Source organism: Homarus americanus, unplaced genomic scaffold (genome assembly GCF_018991925.1).
Source record: "Homarus americanus isolate GMGI-L3 unplaced genomic scaffold, GMGI_Hamer_2.0 scaffold35450, whole genome shotgun sequence".
NCBI classification, from domain to species: Eukaryota; Metazoa; Arthropoda; class Malacostraca; order Decapoda; family Nephropidae; genus Homarus; species Homarus americanus.
In genome coordinates this window covers 144,938-162,436 of record NW_024737763.1, presented here as the reverse complement: position 1 = coordinate 162,436, position 17,499 = coordinate 144,938, and positions in this window count along the sequence as shown.

Genomic DNA, 17,499 nt, shown 5'->3' with positions numbered 1-17,499 from the left:
GTGAGGGAGGAGGGGAAGGGTGGAGGGGAGGTGGAGGGAAGGGTGGAGGGAGAGGTGGAGGAGGGGAGAGGGGAAGGTGGAGGGGGAGGGAGGGGAGGAGGTGAAGGAGGTACAGGAAGGGGTTTTTAACTCCCTTTCCTCCCTGACACATACTGTACACATACGCACAATCAACATACATACATACGCAGTCCAATATGTTTTTCTACACACACACACACACACACACACACACACACACACACACACACACACACACACACACACACACACACACACACACACACACACACACACACACACACACACACACACACACACACACACACACACACACACACACACACACACCTGTACACACACACACACACACACACACACCTGTACACACACACACACACACACACACACACACACACACACACACACACACACACACACACACACACACACACTGACACACACACACACACCTGTACACACACACACACACACACACACACCTGTACACACACACACACACACACACACACACACACACACACACACACACACACACACACACCTGCACACTGTTTTATACCCAGCTACACCTTAGTTATTTAGAGAGAGAACGATGACAACCCTTGAGTACGTCATTGTATTCAAGTGATTAAATCTTATTTATGTAAGTGTGCTGTACTCAAATGACCTTCATCACTTCATAAAGTAGCCATTAAGTAACCTATATGTTAAGTGTTTCATCAAGTGCATTAAGTAACCTCTACCATGTGTTAAAGTGTTTCGTAAGTGCATTAAGTAACCTCTACCATGTGTTATGTGTTTCGTAAGTGCATTAAGTAACCTCTACCATGTGTTATGTGTTTCTAGTGCATTAAGTAACCTCTACCATGTGTTAAGTGTTTCGTAAATGCATTACTAACCTCTACCATGTGTTAAATGTTTCGTAAGTGCATTAGTAACTCCACCATGTGTTAAGTGTTTCGTAAGTGCATTAAGTAACCCCTACCATGTGTTAAGTGTTTCGTAAGTGCATACAAACCTCTACCATGTGTTAAGTGTTTCATCGTGTTAGTAACCTCTACCATGTTAAAGTCTTTTTCGTAAGTGCATTACAACCTCTACCATGTGTTAAGTGTTTCGTAAGTGCATTAAGTAACCTCTACCATGTGTTAAGTGTTTCGTAAGTGCATTAAGTAACCTCTACCATGTGTTAAGTGTTTCGTAAGTGCATTAAGTAACCTCTACCATGTGATAAGTGTCTTGAAATATTAAGTTAAGTGTCTTCAAGTGCGCTACTTATAAGAATAAGTTTTAAGTAACCATGATATATGTTAAGTGTGTTGTAAGTGCATCATCAGGACAATATAAGTAAACACCATAATGTCTAAAGTCTATTAAGTATTATAAATACCTCCTTAGCAATAGTAAAGCAGTAATTATCTCTTAGTAAGTCTTAAGTGTTTTATAAGTGCCTGGGTGAGAGGAATTAACTTTTAAGTCCCAGTAAGGAGGGTGAAGTGTGTTCATAGTGCCTCCTGGTATGGAGAGGGGTTTTAAATGGCAAGTCATATATGTTAAGTGTTTTTGTAGGTGTGTCTGTAGTAGAAGTTATATGGGTTAAAAGTGTCTTGTAAGTGTTTCAATAAGATGACGAGCTTTAGTAACTACCGTATAAATTGGATTGAAGTAAGTAGGTATCGCTCTCTCTCTCTCTCTCCCGGAATCAACTTCTCCTACTTATAAATGAAGGACAGAACACTTAAATATAAACCGACACTTTGTAAGTAATAAGTAATAAAGTTGATGTTTTGCAAGTCTTAGTGACCAATACTCACTTTGGTGTTTTAAAAGTATGTAAGTAATAAGGATATTTTTAAGTTAGACCATCATTTATAGTAGAAACCACCACTTATAAAGATAAACCACCACTTATAAGATAAACCACCATATAAAAATAAACACCACTTATAAAGATAAACCACCCTTATAAAGATAAACCACCACTTATTAAAATTATAAAGTAAAGGCCAGAGGGACGTAAAATGGCCATCAGAGGAGGTGGCCACAGTGTGTCCGGGGAGGGTGCCACAGTGTGTTGGGAGGTGGCCACAGATAGGTTGTGTAGTAGGGGATGTGATCACCCTCCCTCGCTCACATTCTTCGGCCCAGTGAGGATAACGTGAGGGGTGAGGGAATGAGGAGAGGTGTGGGGAAGAAGAGGAGGGAGGTGTGGGGAGAGGTGGGGAGGTGTGGGGAGAGGAGTGGGGGAGAAGAGAGGTGGGGAGGTGTGGGAAGAAAGAGGAGGTGGGGGAAGGTTGAGGTGGGGGGGAGGAGGAGGTGGGGAGGTGGGGAGGTGTGGGAGGTGGGAGGGAGGGGTGTGCAGGAGAGGTGGGAAGAGGTATGAGGGAGGAAGGAAGTGGGGAAGAGGTGGGGAGGAGGAGGGAGGAGGATGTTGGGAGGGTGAGGAGGGGGGTGAGGAGGGAGGATGGGGGAGGAGGAGAGAAGAAGAGGGTGTACCCTAAAAAACCATAAAATGACGTGTGATGATGATGCAACAATGATGCGTACACACACACACACACACACACACACACACACACGTACACATGCACTTCTCACACATGCCCACACATGCACCTACACGTAAACATACACGTACCTACACACCTTACATACCTACATACACCACACACACACACCTACTACTACTACTACTGTTGTCACTCAGAATCGTGTTACGATCATCCAGCTATGATTACAATGGTTATGGTTATTATGATGTCACGAGGTTGGTGAGTTCTGAGGTGACTAAAGAGGCCGATGGGTCATGCGAGTCAATCACAGATGTTGCACATGGAGGGCTACATCTGGTGCGGGAGGGCGGCGGCTGCATCTTTCCGGCATTGGCTTCTGCCTCTGCTGCAGTCGGGCTAACTCAAAATGGCACCTTCGTGTGGTGCTCCTCCACGTTACGATATGGTGATCGTCTTCAGCTGGGGGTCGGGTTTGGCACTTTTTCAGGTTTGTCGTAAGACTATCCTTATACCTTTTCAGTTGTGCCAGGTGCGTTTACTATTCGTCAGGTGACTGTAAAGTAGCTGCTTGGCAGTCTACTGTCGTCTTGTCCAATCCAACGTAGTTGTTCGCGGATAATAGTTGGCCGCGATGCTCCTGGCAACTGGTGTCACCGAGAATACTCCTGTATTTGTTCTCTTGTCTTCCCCAACCGAGGATGGAACGTGGAACTACGTTGGTGAAAGTTTTCAGTGCCTTGAGGTGCCTCCTGTATGTGACCCATGCCTCGCTGCCCTCTAGCAGGGTGCGGGAACACTGCTTGATATACGTGTAACTTTGTAGATAATTTCAGCTCCACCACAGCAGAAGACACGGTTTTCGAGTCTACAAAGGCTTGAGCTTACGCGTCCGATGCTGAATCTCTTCATCTACAGTATGTCGCGGTGGTGGACAGGTGGAACTGAGATACCGAAAGTGGGTAACATTAGAGGGTAGTACCGTTAGTGGATGGGTGGTGGAGTGTGACTGAACCAAGGCAGGCAGAAAGAGAATCTGAGTCTACACACCTATACCCACATTCACCATAAACACCTACACTCCACAACTCACCCACACCTGCACCCACATGCACCTACACCTACACTGTACACGTACACATACACTACACTACATACACCTACACATGCACGTACACATACACGTACATGCACATACACATGCACGTACAAGCACAAGTACACACCTACACCTACACATACACACACCCACACCTACACATCCCACACCCACACACCCACATGCACCTACACGTACACATACACCCACACGCACACACGCACGTACACGTACACACGTGCACATACACCTACACCTACACCACCTACACGCACACATGCCACACACACCTACACATGCAGCACATACCCTACACCTACACACATACACACCTACATACACGTACACATACACCTACACGCACACATCACAACATACACCTACACCTACACCTACATGTCCTGCACACTGGACAGGCTCGTGCTTGGCTCATATATATACCAATTTCCTACCTGTCAAAATGGCGGTGTTTACGATATGCAAAACAATGGTGAGAATATTTCCATTGATTCCAAACACAACGATACACTAGTAGTTCTGTTTGACTGTTTGTTTAACGTGTTTTTATTCTTGTGGTTTTAATGTTTATGTAGGTGTTGGGTCTCTACTGGCTCATCTATCTATCTATTATTGCTTTCCTCCACCCTCAACAAAGCAGTTTTAAGTCTCTGGTTCAAGTGTGTCTCGTTCAAGTGTGTGTCTCGTTCAGAAGTGTGTGTCTCGTTCAGTGTATGTCTCGTTCAAGTGTGTGTCTCTGTTCAAGTGTGTCTCGTTCAAGTGTGTGTCTCCGTTCAAGTGTGTCTCGTTCAAGTGTGTGTCTCGTTCAAGTGTTGTGGCTCGTTCAATGTGTGTCTCGTTCAAGTGTGTGTGTCTCGTTCAAGTGTGTGTCTCGTTCAAGTGTGGGCTCGTTCAAGTGTGTGTCTCGCTCAAGTGTGTGTGTCGTTCAAGTGTGTGTCTCGTTCATGTGTCTCTGTTCAAGTGTGTGTCCCGTCCAAGTGTGTGGCCTGTTCAAGTGTGGGCCGCCAAGTGTGTGCTTCCGTTCAAGTGTGTGTCTCTGTTCAAGTGTGTGTCTCGTTCAAGTGTGTGTCTGTTCAAGTGTGTGTGTCCTAGTTCAAGTGTGTGTCTCGTTCAAGGTGTGTCTCGTTCAAGTGTGTGTCTCGTTCAAGTGTGTGTCTCATCTAAGAGTGTGTCTCTGTTCAAGTGTGTGTGTCTCGTTCAAGTGTGTGTCTGTTCAAGTGTGTGTCTCGTTCAAGTGTGTGTGTCTCTGTTCAAGTGTGTGTCTGTTCAAGTGTGTGTGTCTGTTCAAGGTGTGTCTCTGTTCAAGTGTGTGTTTGTTCATGTGTGTCCTTGTCCAAGTGTGTGGTCGCTTCAAGGTATCTGTCTCTCATGTGCGTCCTGTCAAGTGTGTGTCTCTGTCCAAGGTGTCCTGTCCATGTGTGTCCTGTTCAAGGTGTGTGTCCTGTTCAAGTGTGTGTCCTGTTCATGTGTGGCTCTCCAGCATGTGCCTGTCCATGTCCGTTCTGCCATGGTGTGTCCTTGTTCAAGGTGTGTTCTGTCAAGTGTGTGTCTCTGTTCAAGTGTGGCTCGTTCAAGTGTGTGTCCTGTTCCAAGGTGTGTGTCTCTGTTTAAAGTGTGTGTCCTGTTCAAGGTGGCTCAGTTCAAGTGTGTGTCTCTGTTCAAGTGTGTGTCTCGTTCAAGTGTGTGTCTCGTTCAAGTGTGTGTCCCGTTCAAGAATGTGTCTCTTGTTCAAGTGTGTCTCGTTCAAGTGTGTGTCTCGTTCAAGTGTGTCCTGTCTCATGTGTGTCCTGTTCAAGGTGTGTCTCTGTTCAAGTGTGTGTCTGTTCAAGTGTGTCCTCGTTCAAGTGTGTGTGTCCTGTTCAAGTGTGTGTCTCTGTTCAAGTGTGTGTCTCGTCCAAGTGTGTGTCCTGTCTTCAAGTGTGTGTCTCTGTTCATGTGTGTCTCTGTCCAAGTGTGTCTGTCTCAAGTGTGTGTCCTGTTCATGTGTGTCTCTCGTTCAAGTGTGTGTCCTGCTCAAGTGTGTCTCTGTTCAAGTGTGTGTCTCTGTTCAAGTGTGTAGCCTGTCAAGGTCTCTGTTCAAGTGTGTGTGTCTCGTTCAAGTGTGTCTCTGTTCAAGTGTGTGTCTCTGTTCAAGTGTGTCTCTGTTCAAGTGTGTGTCTCTGTTCAAGTGTGTGTCTTGTTCAAGTGTGTGTCTCGTTCAAGTGTGTGTCTCGTTCAAGTGTGTAACTCGTTCAAGTGTGTGTCTCTGTTCCAGGTGTGTCCGTCAAGTGTGTCTCTCGTTCAAGTGTGTGTGTCTCGTTCAAGTGTGTGTCTCTGTCCAAGTGTGTGTCTCGTTCAAGGTGTGTCCTGTTCAAGGTGTGTCTCTGTTCAAGTGTGTGTCTCTGTTCAAGTGTGTGTCTCTGTTCAAGGTGTGTCTCGTTCAAGTGTGTGTCCTGTTCAAGTGTGTGTCTCTGTCTATGTGTGTCTGTTGAAGGTGTCTCGTTCAAGTGTGTTCTGTTTAAGTGTGTGTGTCCTGTTCAAGTGTGTGTCTCGTTCAAGTGTGTGTCTCGTTCAAGTGTGTGGCTCGTTCAAGTGTGTGTGTTCGTTCAAGGTGTGTCTCTTTCAGATGTGTGTCTCGTTCAAGTGTGTGGCTCGTTCAAGGTGTGTCTCGTTCAAGGTGTGTCTCGTTCAAGTGTGTGTCTCGTTCAAGTGTGTGTTCCTGTTCAAGTGTGTGTCTCGTTCAAGTGTGTGTCCCGTTCAATGTGTGGTCTGTTCAAGTGTGTGTCCCGTTCATGTGTGTCTCTCAGTGTCCTGTTCAAGTGTGTGGCCCGTTCATGTGTGTCCTGTTCAAGTGTGTCTCTCAATGTGTGTCCCCTTCAAGTGTGTGTCCTGTCCAAGGTGTGGCCTGTCTAGGCGTGTGTCCTGTTCATGTGTGGCCCGTTCAAGTGTGTGGCCTGTTCATGTGTGTCCTGTTCAAGTGTATGGCCTGTTCAAGTGTGTGTCCTGTTCATGTGTGTCTCGTTCAAGGTGTGTCCTGTCTGCTGTATGGCCTGTTCAAGTGTGTGTCTGTTCAAGTGTGTGTCTCGTTCAAGTGTGTCCTGTTCAAGGTGTGGCTCGTTCAAGTGTGTGCCTGTTCAAGTGTGTGTCTCGTTTATGTGTGTCTCGTTCAAGTGTGATGTCTCGTTCATGTGTGTCTCTCGTTCAAGTGTGTCTGTCTGGCAGTGCCTCGTTCAAGTGTGTGTCTCTTCAAATGTTCTGTTCAAGTGTGGCTCGTTCAAGTGTGTGTCTGTCCATGTGTTCTGTTCAAGTGTGTGCCCCGTTCAAGTGTGTGTCTCGTTCAAGTGTGTCTCTGTTCAAGTGTGTGTCTCGTTCAAGGTGTGTCCCGTTCAAGTGTGTGTCCCGTTCATGGCCTCGCATGTGTGTCCTGTTCATGTGTCTCGTTCAAGTGTGTGTCTCGTTCAAGTGTGTGTCTGCCTAAGGTGTGTGTCTCGTTCAAGTGTGTGTCTCTGTTCAAGTGTGTCTCTGTTCAAGTGTGTGTCTCTGTTCAAGTGTGTCTCTGTTCAAGTGTGTGTCTTCGTTCAAGTGTGTGTCTGTTCAAGTGTGTGTCTCGTTCAAGTGTGTGTCTCTGTTCAAGTGTGTATGTCTTAGCTCAAGTGTGTGTCTCTGTTCAAGTGTGTGTCTCTGTTCAAGTGTGTGTCTCTGTTCAAGTGTGTGTTGAGAGAGAGACCTGTCTCACCTTAACCTAACCTAACCTAACCCAATCCTAACCTAACCTAACCCAACCTAACCTATCCCAATATTTTACGTCACATACCTCCCAAACACTTATTCTGGGTTCTGTGAGTCCCTTCTCATCTCCTTGAGTACGATGTCTTAACCCCTCGAGTACGATGTCTTAACCTCGAGTACGATGTCTTAACCCCTCGAGTACGATGTCTTAACCTCGAGTACGATGTCTTAACCCCTCGAGTACGATGTCTTAACCCCTCGAGTACGATGTCTAACCCTCGAGTACGATGTTCTAACCCCTGAGTACGATGTCTTAACCCTCGAGTACGATGTCTTAACCCCTCGAGTACGATGTCTTAACCCCTCGAGTACGATGTCTTAACCCCTCGAGTACGATGTCTTAACCCCTCGAGTACGATGTCTTAACCCCTCGAGACGATGTCTTAACCCTCGAGTACGATGTCTTAACCCCTCGAGTACGATGTCTTAAACCCCTCGAGTACGATGTCTTACCCTGAGCGGCGGCGTGACCTCGGATATGGCGGCCATATATGAATCATCTCGGATCTGCCAATAATTGGACCTCAGTTATTGACTTGCTGGGTCAAGGCACTTACTGAGTCTAGGTGGCTGGGCCAAGGCACACCTACTGAGTCTAGGTGGCTGGGTCAAGGCACTTACTGAGTCTAGGTGGCTGGGTCAAGGCACTTACTGAGTCTAGGTGGCTGGGTCAAGGCACTTACTGAGTCTAGGTGGCTGGGTCAAGGCACCTCACTGAGTCTAGGTGGCTGGGCTCAAGGCACTTACTGAGTCTAGGTGGCTGGGTCAAGGCACTTACTGAGTCTAGTGGCTGGGTCAAGGCACTTACTGAGTCTAGGTGGCTGGGTCAAGGCACTTACTGAGTCTAGGTGGCTTGGCCAAGGCACTTACTGAGTCTAGGTGGCTGGGTCAAGGCACTTACTGAGTCTAGGTGGCTGGGTCAAGGCACTCTACTGAGTCTAGGTGGCTGGGCCAAGGCACTTACTGAGTCTAGGGTGGCGGTAAGGCACTTACTGAGTCTAGGTGGCTGGGTCAAGGCACTTACTGAGTCTAGGTGGCTGGCCAAGGCACTTACTGAGTCTAGGTGGCTGGGTCAAGGCACTTACTGAGTCTAGGTGGCTGGGCCAGGCGCACTTACTGAGTCTAGGTGGCTGGGTCAAGGCACTTACTGAGTCTAGTGGCTGGGTCAAGGCACTTACTGAGTCTAGGTGGCTGGGTCAAGGCACTTACTGAGTCTAGGTGGCTGGGCCAAGGCACTTACTGAGTCTAGGTGGCTGGGTCAAGGCACTTACTGAGTCTAGGTGGCTGGGTCGGCACTTACAGAGTCTAGGTGGCTAAGGCACTTACTGAGTCTAGGTGGCTGGGTCAAGGCACTTACTGAGTCTAGGTGGCTGGTCAAGGCACTTACTGAGTCTAGGTGGCTGGGTCAAGGCACTTACTGAGTCTAGGTGGCTGGGTCAAGGCACTTACTGAGTCTAGGTGGCTGGGTCAAGGCACTTACTGAGTCTAGGTGGCTGGGTCAAGGCACTTACTGAGTCTAGGTGGCTGGGTCAAGGCACTTACTGAGTCTAGGTGGCTGGGTCAAGGCACTTACTGAGTCTAGGTGGCTGGGTGAGGGACGAGTGCTGGCTGTGGGGAGGGAGGGAGGGGGAGGGAGGGAGGGAGGGAGGGAGGGAGGAGGAGGGAGGGAGGAGGGGAGGGAGGGAGGGAGGAGAGTAAGAATTAGAGCGTAGAATGTTAGAAAGAAAGAGAGGGAGTGAGGGACGGCAAAGGAAAGGAAAATGAAGATAAAAATGGAAGAGGAGAAGCAGAAAACTAATAACTCAAAGGTAAACAACATGGCCGCCACTGCACTTGACCACCTGCTATTAACCCACATGTAAAGGCAGGTACCCATTTTCTCACAGGACTCGACCCGGCGACCAATGGTTGAGGGGACGAGCGCTGTGTCCACTCATCCACCACGGTATTTGAAGCAACAAGTGGAGGAAGGAGGGACATTTTACGACTAATTGATTTTCTTTTAGGATTTGAATTTGCCTCATAATTGTTTCATTCTTGTTGTTTATTGTTTATCTATTTTCTCTTGTTTCTCTCTAATTTCTACTGTTTATCTACTGTCTACTATTTGTCTACTGTTAATCTACTCGCTACTGTCTACTCATAGTTACTGGTCATTCTTTTCAGGCGTTAATGGGCCGTTGCTCTCCTCCTCAACACACACACCCAGGGTCAGGAGAGGTCAGTTTGGGTGAGGAGAGATCAGGAGGGGTCAGAATGGGTCACAAAAGGTCAGGAGTGGTCAGGTTGGGTTATGAGGGGTGAGAATGGGTCACAGAGGGTCATGAGTGGTCATGCTGGGGCAAGAGGGGTCAGGAGGAGTCACGGGAGAGCGGGTTGGGTCAAAAGGGGTCATGGGAGGTCAGGTTGGGTCAGGAGACATCAGTATGGGACAAGAAGGATCAGGCTGAGTGAGGAGAGGTCAGAAGATATCAGGAGGGGTCACAGGGGGTCAGGTTTGGCCAGTGGAAGTCAGGAGTGTTCAGGAGGGGTCAGGCTGGGTTAGAAGAGGTCATAAAGGGTCACGTTGAGTCAGAGGAGGACAGGAGGGGTCAGGCTGGGTCAAGAAGGGTCAGGAGGGGTCTAGACTGGGTCAGGCTGGGTCAAGACGGGTCAGAAGGGTCTAGAGCGGTCAGGCTGGGTCAAGACGGGTCAGGAGGGGTCTAGACGGGTCAGGAGGGGGTCTAGACTGGGTCAGGCTGGGTCAAGAAGGTCAGGAGGGGTCTAGACGGGTCAGGACGGGTTAGCAGTGACAAATGGTTATCTCAGTCCCACAAGTCATTCCCTCATCCGCCATTTTTCTTGCTTTATTTCCTCTTCTTCCCTCTCCTCCCCCTCCCCAACCATTATCTTCCCCTCTCCCTTCCTTCCCTCCCTCACCCACAACGTCCCTTCTCCTCCTCCATCACCCACCTACGTCTCTCCTCCCCTCTTCCACCCCCCTCTTTTTCTCCTACCCCTCCCCTTTACTCTCTTTTCCCTCCCTCTCCCTCCTTCTTTTCTCTCTACATTCGCCATCTCTCCATCCCGCCACCTCCCACCTCTCTCTCTCTACCACCAACTCCCCCATTCTTTCTCTCCTCTCCTTCTTTCTCTCCTCTCCTCCACCACTTCGTCCCTTTTCTTTCTTTCCCATCCCTCTCTTCTACCCCCCACCAACCACCACCCACTCACCCCACCAACCACCACCCACTCACCCCCCTCTCTACCCCCCCGCCGCTACATCTCCCGTAGTTGTCTATTTCCGGTGGCTAGCTATTTCCTCTTATCGCTAATTTCCATCTCCCGTTTATGCTCAGTAATGCTGCTTGCTTCGTCTGCTTCCAATTTCCTACCTGACTCCTGCCTGCTCATACCTGGCTCAAATTGCCCTTGTTTGTTTTTGTTTGTTTGTTTTATACTTTTGTTTGTTTACTTGTTTTAAATATTTCTGTTCTTCGTTTGTTTCATTATTTCATTGTTATTCTTTAGGTCATTTTTTCCCAACTGGTATTTTCTTAACGAGACAAAGAATATTTTATAAATTTTCTGATTCTTATTTTTTATTTTTATTTTTTACTTTATTAACTATTTTCCTTCATCTATTTTTTTCCTATCGTACTATTGTTTTCCTAAAGTACTATTTTCCCTGTAGATATATTTTCCCTGAACAATATTTCCAAATGAACAATATTTCCCACCAATAAAAAAAAATATAATAAAAAATGCTGTGTTAATTTTCGTAAATGATAATTAAAACTAAATCAACCATTAAGAAATACGTTTATTAATTTACTGCCATAAGAAATAAAGTATTTTCTATAGTAACTTATTCTTTAATCTTCTTTAATAAATCAATTGGTAATATTTTCTCTTCTAAATTTTCGAAAATAACAGTTAAATATTTACTAATTAATAATGACTTTTATTCTTTTATTTTAGTTAGCAGGTGTGTGTGTGTGTGTGTGTGTGTGTGTGTGTGTGTGTGTGTGTGTGTGTGTGTGTGTTTAAGTCATCAATTCAAGAGAGAGACATGCTTGCTCTCAGGCCCCACCTCCTGCCCCATGCCCCATCTCCTGCCCCATGTCCCACCTCCCTGCCCCCATGCCCCACCTCCCTACCTCCCCATGCCCCACCTCCCTGCCCCCATGCCCCATCTCCCTGCCCCATGCCCCATGCCCCCATCTCCCTGCCCCATGCCCCACCCACCTGCCTCAGGCCCATCTCCTGCCCCATGCCCCTTGGTCGACTATGGAGGAACTGGCTGGACAAAACAGTTCAGTTGGACAATACGAAACCGGACAATTTCCCACTGGACAAAATTATATCACAGGTTAATTTTACAAAGTTCAGAATATCCATAGGAGCTCTGGCTGCTCCGGGTTGGGTTGGGTTGGGTTGGGTTGGGTTGGGTTGGGTGGGTTAGCTGGGTTAGGTTAGGTTTGACTGGGTTGGCTTGGTCAGGTCAGGTTACGTCTGACAAACACTCACAGGAAGTTAGGGCACTCAGCGGTAGTGGCACCATTTCCTGAGTTATATAACCACTGGCATGTCGCATGTCCACTGTGTCCAGACCATGTACACATGGCCAGACTTACGACAGACACTGGACACGTACCCTACACTCAGCGTGGACTTGGGAATAACCTCAGTTAAAATTTCCACTGCAAATACTTCAAATAAGCACAAAGGTCCCTCAGGAAACACGATATTATAATGCAGAACAAATATTCCTCCTCCATGTGGGTGATGGGATCGAGCCCAAGCCGGATGTAAACAATGTTTGAAACCTTGAACACAACCTCGACTTGGGCTTCGTGCCAGAACTGATACTAACCGCAAGTGAAGATTTCTAATTTTTTAACCTTGTGAATAAGAATAAATTACCTAATACTGTTTCTTTTGTTGACAATTACATAAAAATAATACCGACCAAAAATAAATTGCACTATTCTTAATTAATGTTTTGATGATATGCCTCAGTAATCGGTTAATTTCCCCAGCAGTAATTGGTGACGGGTATTACTCAACCACCAATCAGAGCCTGGAGCTTTAGTGACGCCATTATCTAGACAGGCTAAGAATTCATAAACGAATTAAAGCACTTGATGACTTCTAATATAACTTCAAACACACACAAACGTAATATTTTCCACTAATTAAAATGACTAGCCTGGCCAAGTAACCATCCTACCATGTACGTTTTCTTTGAGTTTAACTGTGTATCTCGTGTCGACGTTTTCTGTCATGGATGAATGCAGTGAGAGAGAGAGAGCGAAATTGAACATATTATATATTATTATTATTATTATTATTATTATTATTATTATTATTATTATTATTATTATTGTTATTATTATTATTATTATTATTATTATTATTATTATTATTATTATTATTATTATTATTATTATTATTATTATTGTTATTATTATTATTATTATTATTATTATTATTATTATTATTATTATTATTATTATTATTTATTATTATTATTATTATTATTATTATTATTATTATTATTATTATTATTATTATTATTTTTTATTATTATTATTATTATTATTATTATTATTATTATTATTATTATTATTATTATTATTATTATTATTATTATTATTATTATTATTATTATTATTATTATTATTATTATTATTATTATTATTATTATTATTATTATTATTATTATTATTACTGTAAACAAACCCTAAAAAAAAAAGTTTATTTAAATGTTTATAAGACTCAAGCTGTCACCCTCAAGATCAAGGCGTTAGGTTAAGTTAGGTTAGTGATAGGTTAGGTTAGTGTTTGGTTAGGTTAGGTTAGGTTAGGTTAGGTTAGGTTAGGATTACACAGCAGGTCGCCACACAGAGGAAAGCCATACAGGAGAGTTGCCATTAATTATGCTTTACTGAGCTTATGAGATTATGATGCATCTTAGTTGACTGAGTTTAGTGTCAATTCTTGGTAAATTATACTCTCTCTCTCTCTCTCTCTCTCTCTCTCTCTCTGTTTATTTATCTAGTTTAACCCCTCGAGTACAATGAAAGCCTCTTAACTACACGAACTGTTAATGCTTTGAGTACGACCTAACCCCTCCCTCACCCTTGGTACGATAACCTAACCTAGCAATCCCTAACCTAACTAACCTAACCTAACAACTAACCTAACATAACCTAACCTAACCAAACCAAGCCAAACCTAACCAAGCCTAACCTAACCTAACCTAACCAAGCAGCCTAACCTAACCTAACCAAGCACAACCTAACCCAACCTAACCTAACCTAACCAAACTAACCAACCTAACCCAACCAAACCTAACCACTAACCTAACCAAACCAAACCAAACCAAAAACCAAAAAGCCAAACCTAACCTAACCTAACCTAACCTAACCCTAACCTAACCCTAACCTAACATAACTTAAATCCGTTCCAAGTTCACCTCTTCCTTCTCATTACCACAAGACGTCAGACATACACACAAGCCATAACGTCTAGTAACTCAGCCATATTCACTCGTTAACAGATAATGAAGAATGAAAATTATCGTCAATCTATTTTCATTCATTTCTATCAGTAATTAAATAACATGTAATGGTATTATTGTCCCAGCGTTCGTAGCTACCAGTGAATGAAAGAAATTATTGTACAGCCTTCATAACTGTCAGGTAAAGTAACTACTGCCAGTAAACTATAATTATATAAAAGAATTAATGTCCATTGTATCGCACTGCCAGAAGTAAAAATACAATTACAGGGATAAATTTTGGTACAGCGTTCATTACTGCCCGGGGAAATATTAGTTAAGAATTATTGTACGTTATGCCTTACTACCAGTGGATGATAATTACGATAAAAAGTAAACATATCGATATAAGGGAAGCTGAGATCATTACCCCTACCTTAAAACTAATAACCTGTTCTGACCTTGTAAAATGGGTCAAGGTCATTCCAGGTCATTCATCTTCAATAAGCTTCTGACCCTTGATGAGATACAAGAGTCATACGAGTTTCAGAGGTCAATTGGTAATATATATTGAGATGTGGTCAGGACAAGACAGACAGACAGACAGACAGACAGACAGACAGACAGACACAGAACAGTTTCTACCTGACAGCCTGCAGTTTATTCATAATTACTGCACATCATTCATTGCTGCCAGTGAATGATGACTACAGATGAAAAATTACATTGCCTCTGTACACTTTCAATATAATGTGTGAATAATTAAAAAAACACAAATTATCGGATGTTTTCACTTATGGCATCCAGCGGGCCTGCCTGTGTGTGTGTGTGTGTGTGCGTGTGTGTGTGTGTGTGTGAAGAGGGCAGGAATTCCTCCTCACATTTTCCCTCCCTTACAGAATAAACCCAAACGACAAGTTATAACGCCCCCCATTGGACGCTGAAAATTCCCTTTGTTTACACATTGGCAACTGAGAGAGAAGGGGTCGGTGTTGCCCCCCAGGTGGTCCCCGATTTTAAGAGAAACTGCGAAGGGTAAATGGTGAAAGTTGAAAGATAAAGAGAGAGTAATAGAGGCGATAAAAGGGTGATTACAAGAGACTGACAACAACGAAGGGATAGAAATAGAGAAAGGGAACACATAGAAAACGAGGAATGGGTATAAATGAAGAAAGTCTCAAACACAAAACTTTAAAAGAAATTTCTTCCATAGGTGACCACACACACACACACACACACACACACACACACACACACACACACACACACACACACACACACACACACACACATTTTCATTCTTCCTTCTTTCATTCTCTTTCTCTTCACTATTCTCTCCTCCTCCTCCTCCTTCCTCAAACACACTCTTCCTCCTCCTTCCTCCTTACACACTCCTCCTCCTCCTCCTCCTCCTCCTTCCTCATACACACTCCTCCTCCTCCTCCTCCTCCTTCCTCTTACACACTCTTCCTCCTCCCTCCTCCTCCTCCTCCCTCAGACACTCTTCCTCCTCTCCTCCTCCTCATCACACACTCTTCCTCTTCCTCCTCCTCCCCCCCACACACTCTTCCTCCTCCTCCTCCTCCTCCCCTCATACACACTCTTCCTCTCCTCCTCCTCCTCCCTCTCACACTCTTCTTCCTCCTCCTCCTCCTCCTTCCTCATACACACTCTTCCTCCTCCTCCTCCTTCCTCTTACACACTCTTCCTCCTCCTCCTCCTCCTCCTCCTCCTCCTCCCTCATACACTCTTCCTCCTCCTCCTCCCTCCTCCTCCCTCTTACACACTCTTCCTCCTCCTCCTCCTCCTCCTTCCTCTTACACCTCTTCCTCCCTCTCCTCCTTCCTCCTACACACTCTTCCCTCCTCCTCCTCCTCCTCCTCCCCTCATACACTCTTCCTCCTCCTCCTCCTTCCTCAACACACTCTTCCTCCTCCTTCCTCATACACTCCTCCTCCTCCTCCCTCCTTACACCTCTTCCTCTCCTCCTCCTCCCTCCTCCTTCCTCCTTACACACTCTTCCTCCTCCTCCTCCTCCCTCATACACACTCTTCCTCCTCCTCCCTCTACACACTCTTCCTCCTCCTCCTCCTCCTCCTCCTCCCTCCTTACACACTCTTCTCCTCCTCCTCCTTCCTCATACACACTCTTCCCTCCTCCCCTCCTCCCTCCTTACACACACTCTTCTCCCCTCCTCCTCCTTCCTCCTACACACTCTTCCCCTCCTCCTCCTCCTCCTCCCTCATACACACTCTTCCTCCTCCTCCTCCTTCTCCTACACACTCTTCCCCTCCTCCTCTCCTCCTCCTCCTCCTCCCTCATACACTCTTCCTCCTCCTCCTCCTCCTCCTTCCTCTACACACTCTTCCCCTCCTCCTCCTCCTCCCTCATACACACTCTTCCTCCCTCTCCTCCTCCTCCTCCTTCCTCATACACACTCTTCCCCCTCCTCCTCCTCCTCCTCTCCCTCATACACACACTCTTCCTCCTCCTCCTCCTCCCTCCTTCCTCATACACTCTTCCCCTCCTTCTCCTCCTCCTCCTCTCCCTCATACACACTCCTCCTCCTCCTCCTCCTCCTCCTCCTCCTCCTCACCTCTTCCTCCTCCTCCTCCTCCTCCTTCCTCATACACACTCTTCCCCTCCTCCTCCTCCTCCTCCTTCCTCTACACACTCTTCCTCCTCCTCCTCCTTCCTCTTACACTCTTCCCCTCCTCCTCCTCCTCCTCCTCCTCCCTCATACGCACTCTTCCTCTCCCTCCTCCTCCTCCTTCCTCCCTTACACACTCTTCCCTCCTCCTCCTTCCTCCCTCCTCTTCCTAGACACACTTTTTATTATCGTTTTCCTCCCCCCGTTATCTCTCCTCCCGTCGACTCTTCCGTCAGGAACTGGACAGGCAATGTGCCAGACTCCCTCCCCCCTCCTCACCCCCCTCCTCTCCCCTCCTCCTCCCCCTCCCTCTCCCCTCCCTTTCCTCCCCTCCTGACCTGAGCCAGACATGTTGGAACCTTCCTCCCCTCCCTCCCCTCAATTCCTCTCGTTCTTCTTCCCTCTCACTTATTCTCACTCCTCCCTCCTCACTCCTACTTCTCAATTCTTCTCTCTCTCTCCCTCTCTTTCCTTCCATCTTGCTAGTTCATATTCCTTTCTCTCTCTCTCTCTCCTTCCTTCACCTCCTCTCAATCTCTTTAACTCATCACCCTTCTTCCTCTCAATATTTCCCCCTATCTCCATCCCTCTCACTCTCCTTATCTTCCTCCCTCTCACTCCTCTTCCCTCTCACTCATCTTTCTTATCCTCCTTTTCACTCGCCTCATTTCTCCCCTCTTTTTCCTTATCTACCTCTCCCCCTCTCCCTACCTCTAACTCTCCACCAATCTTCCTCACCTCCTGCCTCCTCTCCCTCACCTCTAACTCCACCAATCTTCCTCCCCTCTCTCACCTCCTCTCCCTCCCTCTAACTCTCCTGTCTTCCTCACCTCTCCCCTTCTCTCCCCCACCTCCCTAACTCTCACCAATCTTCTCCCTCTCCCCCTCCTCTCCCTCACCTCCTAACTCTCCACCATCTTCCCTCCCCCTCTCCCGCCTCCTCTCC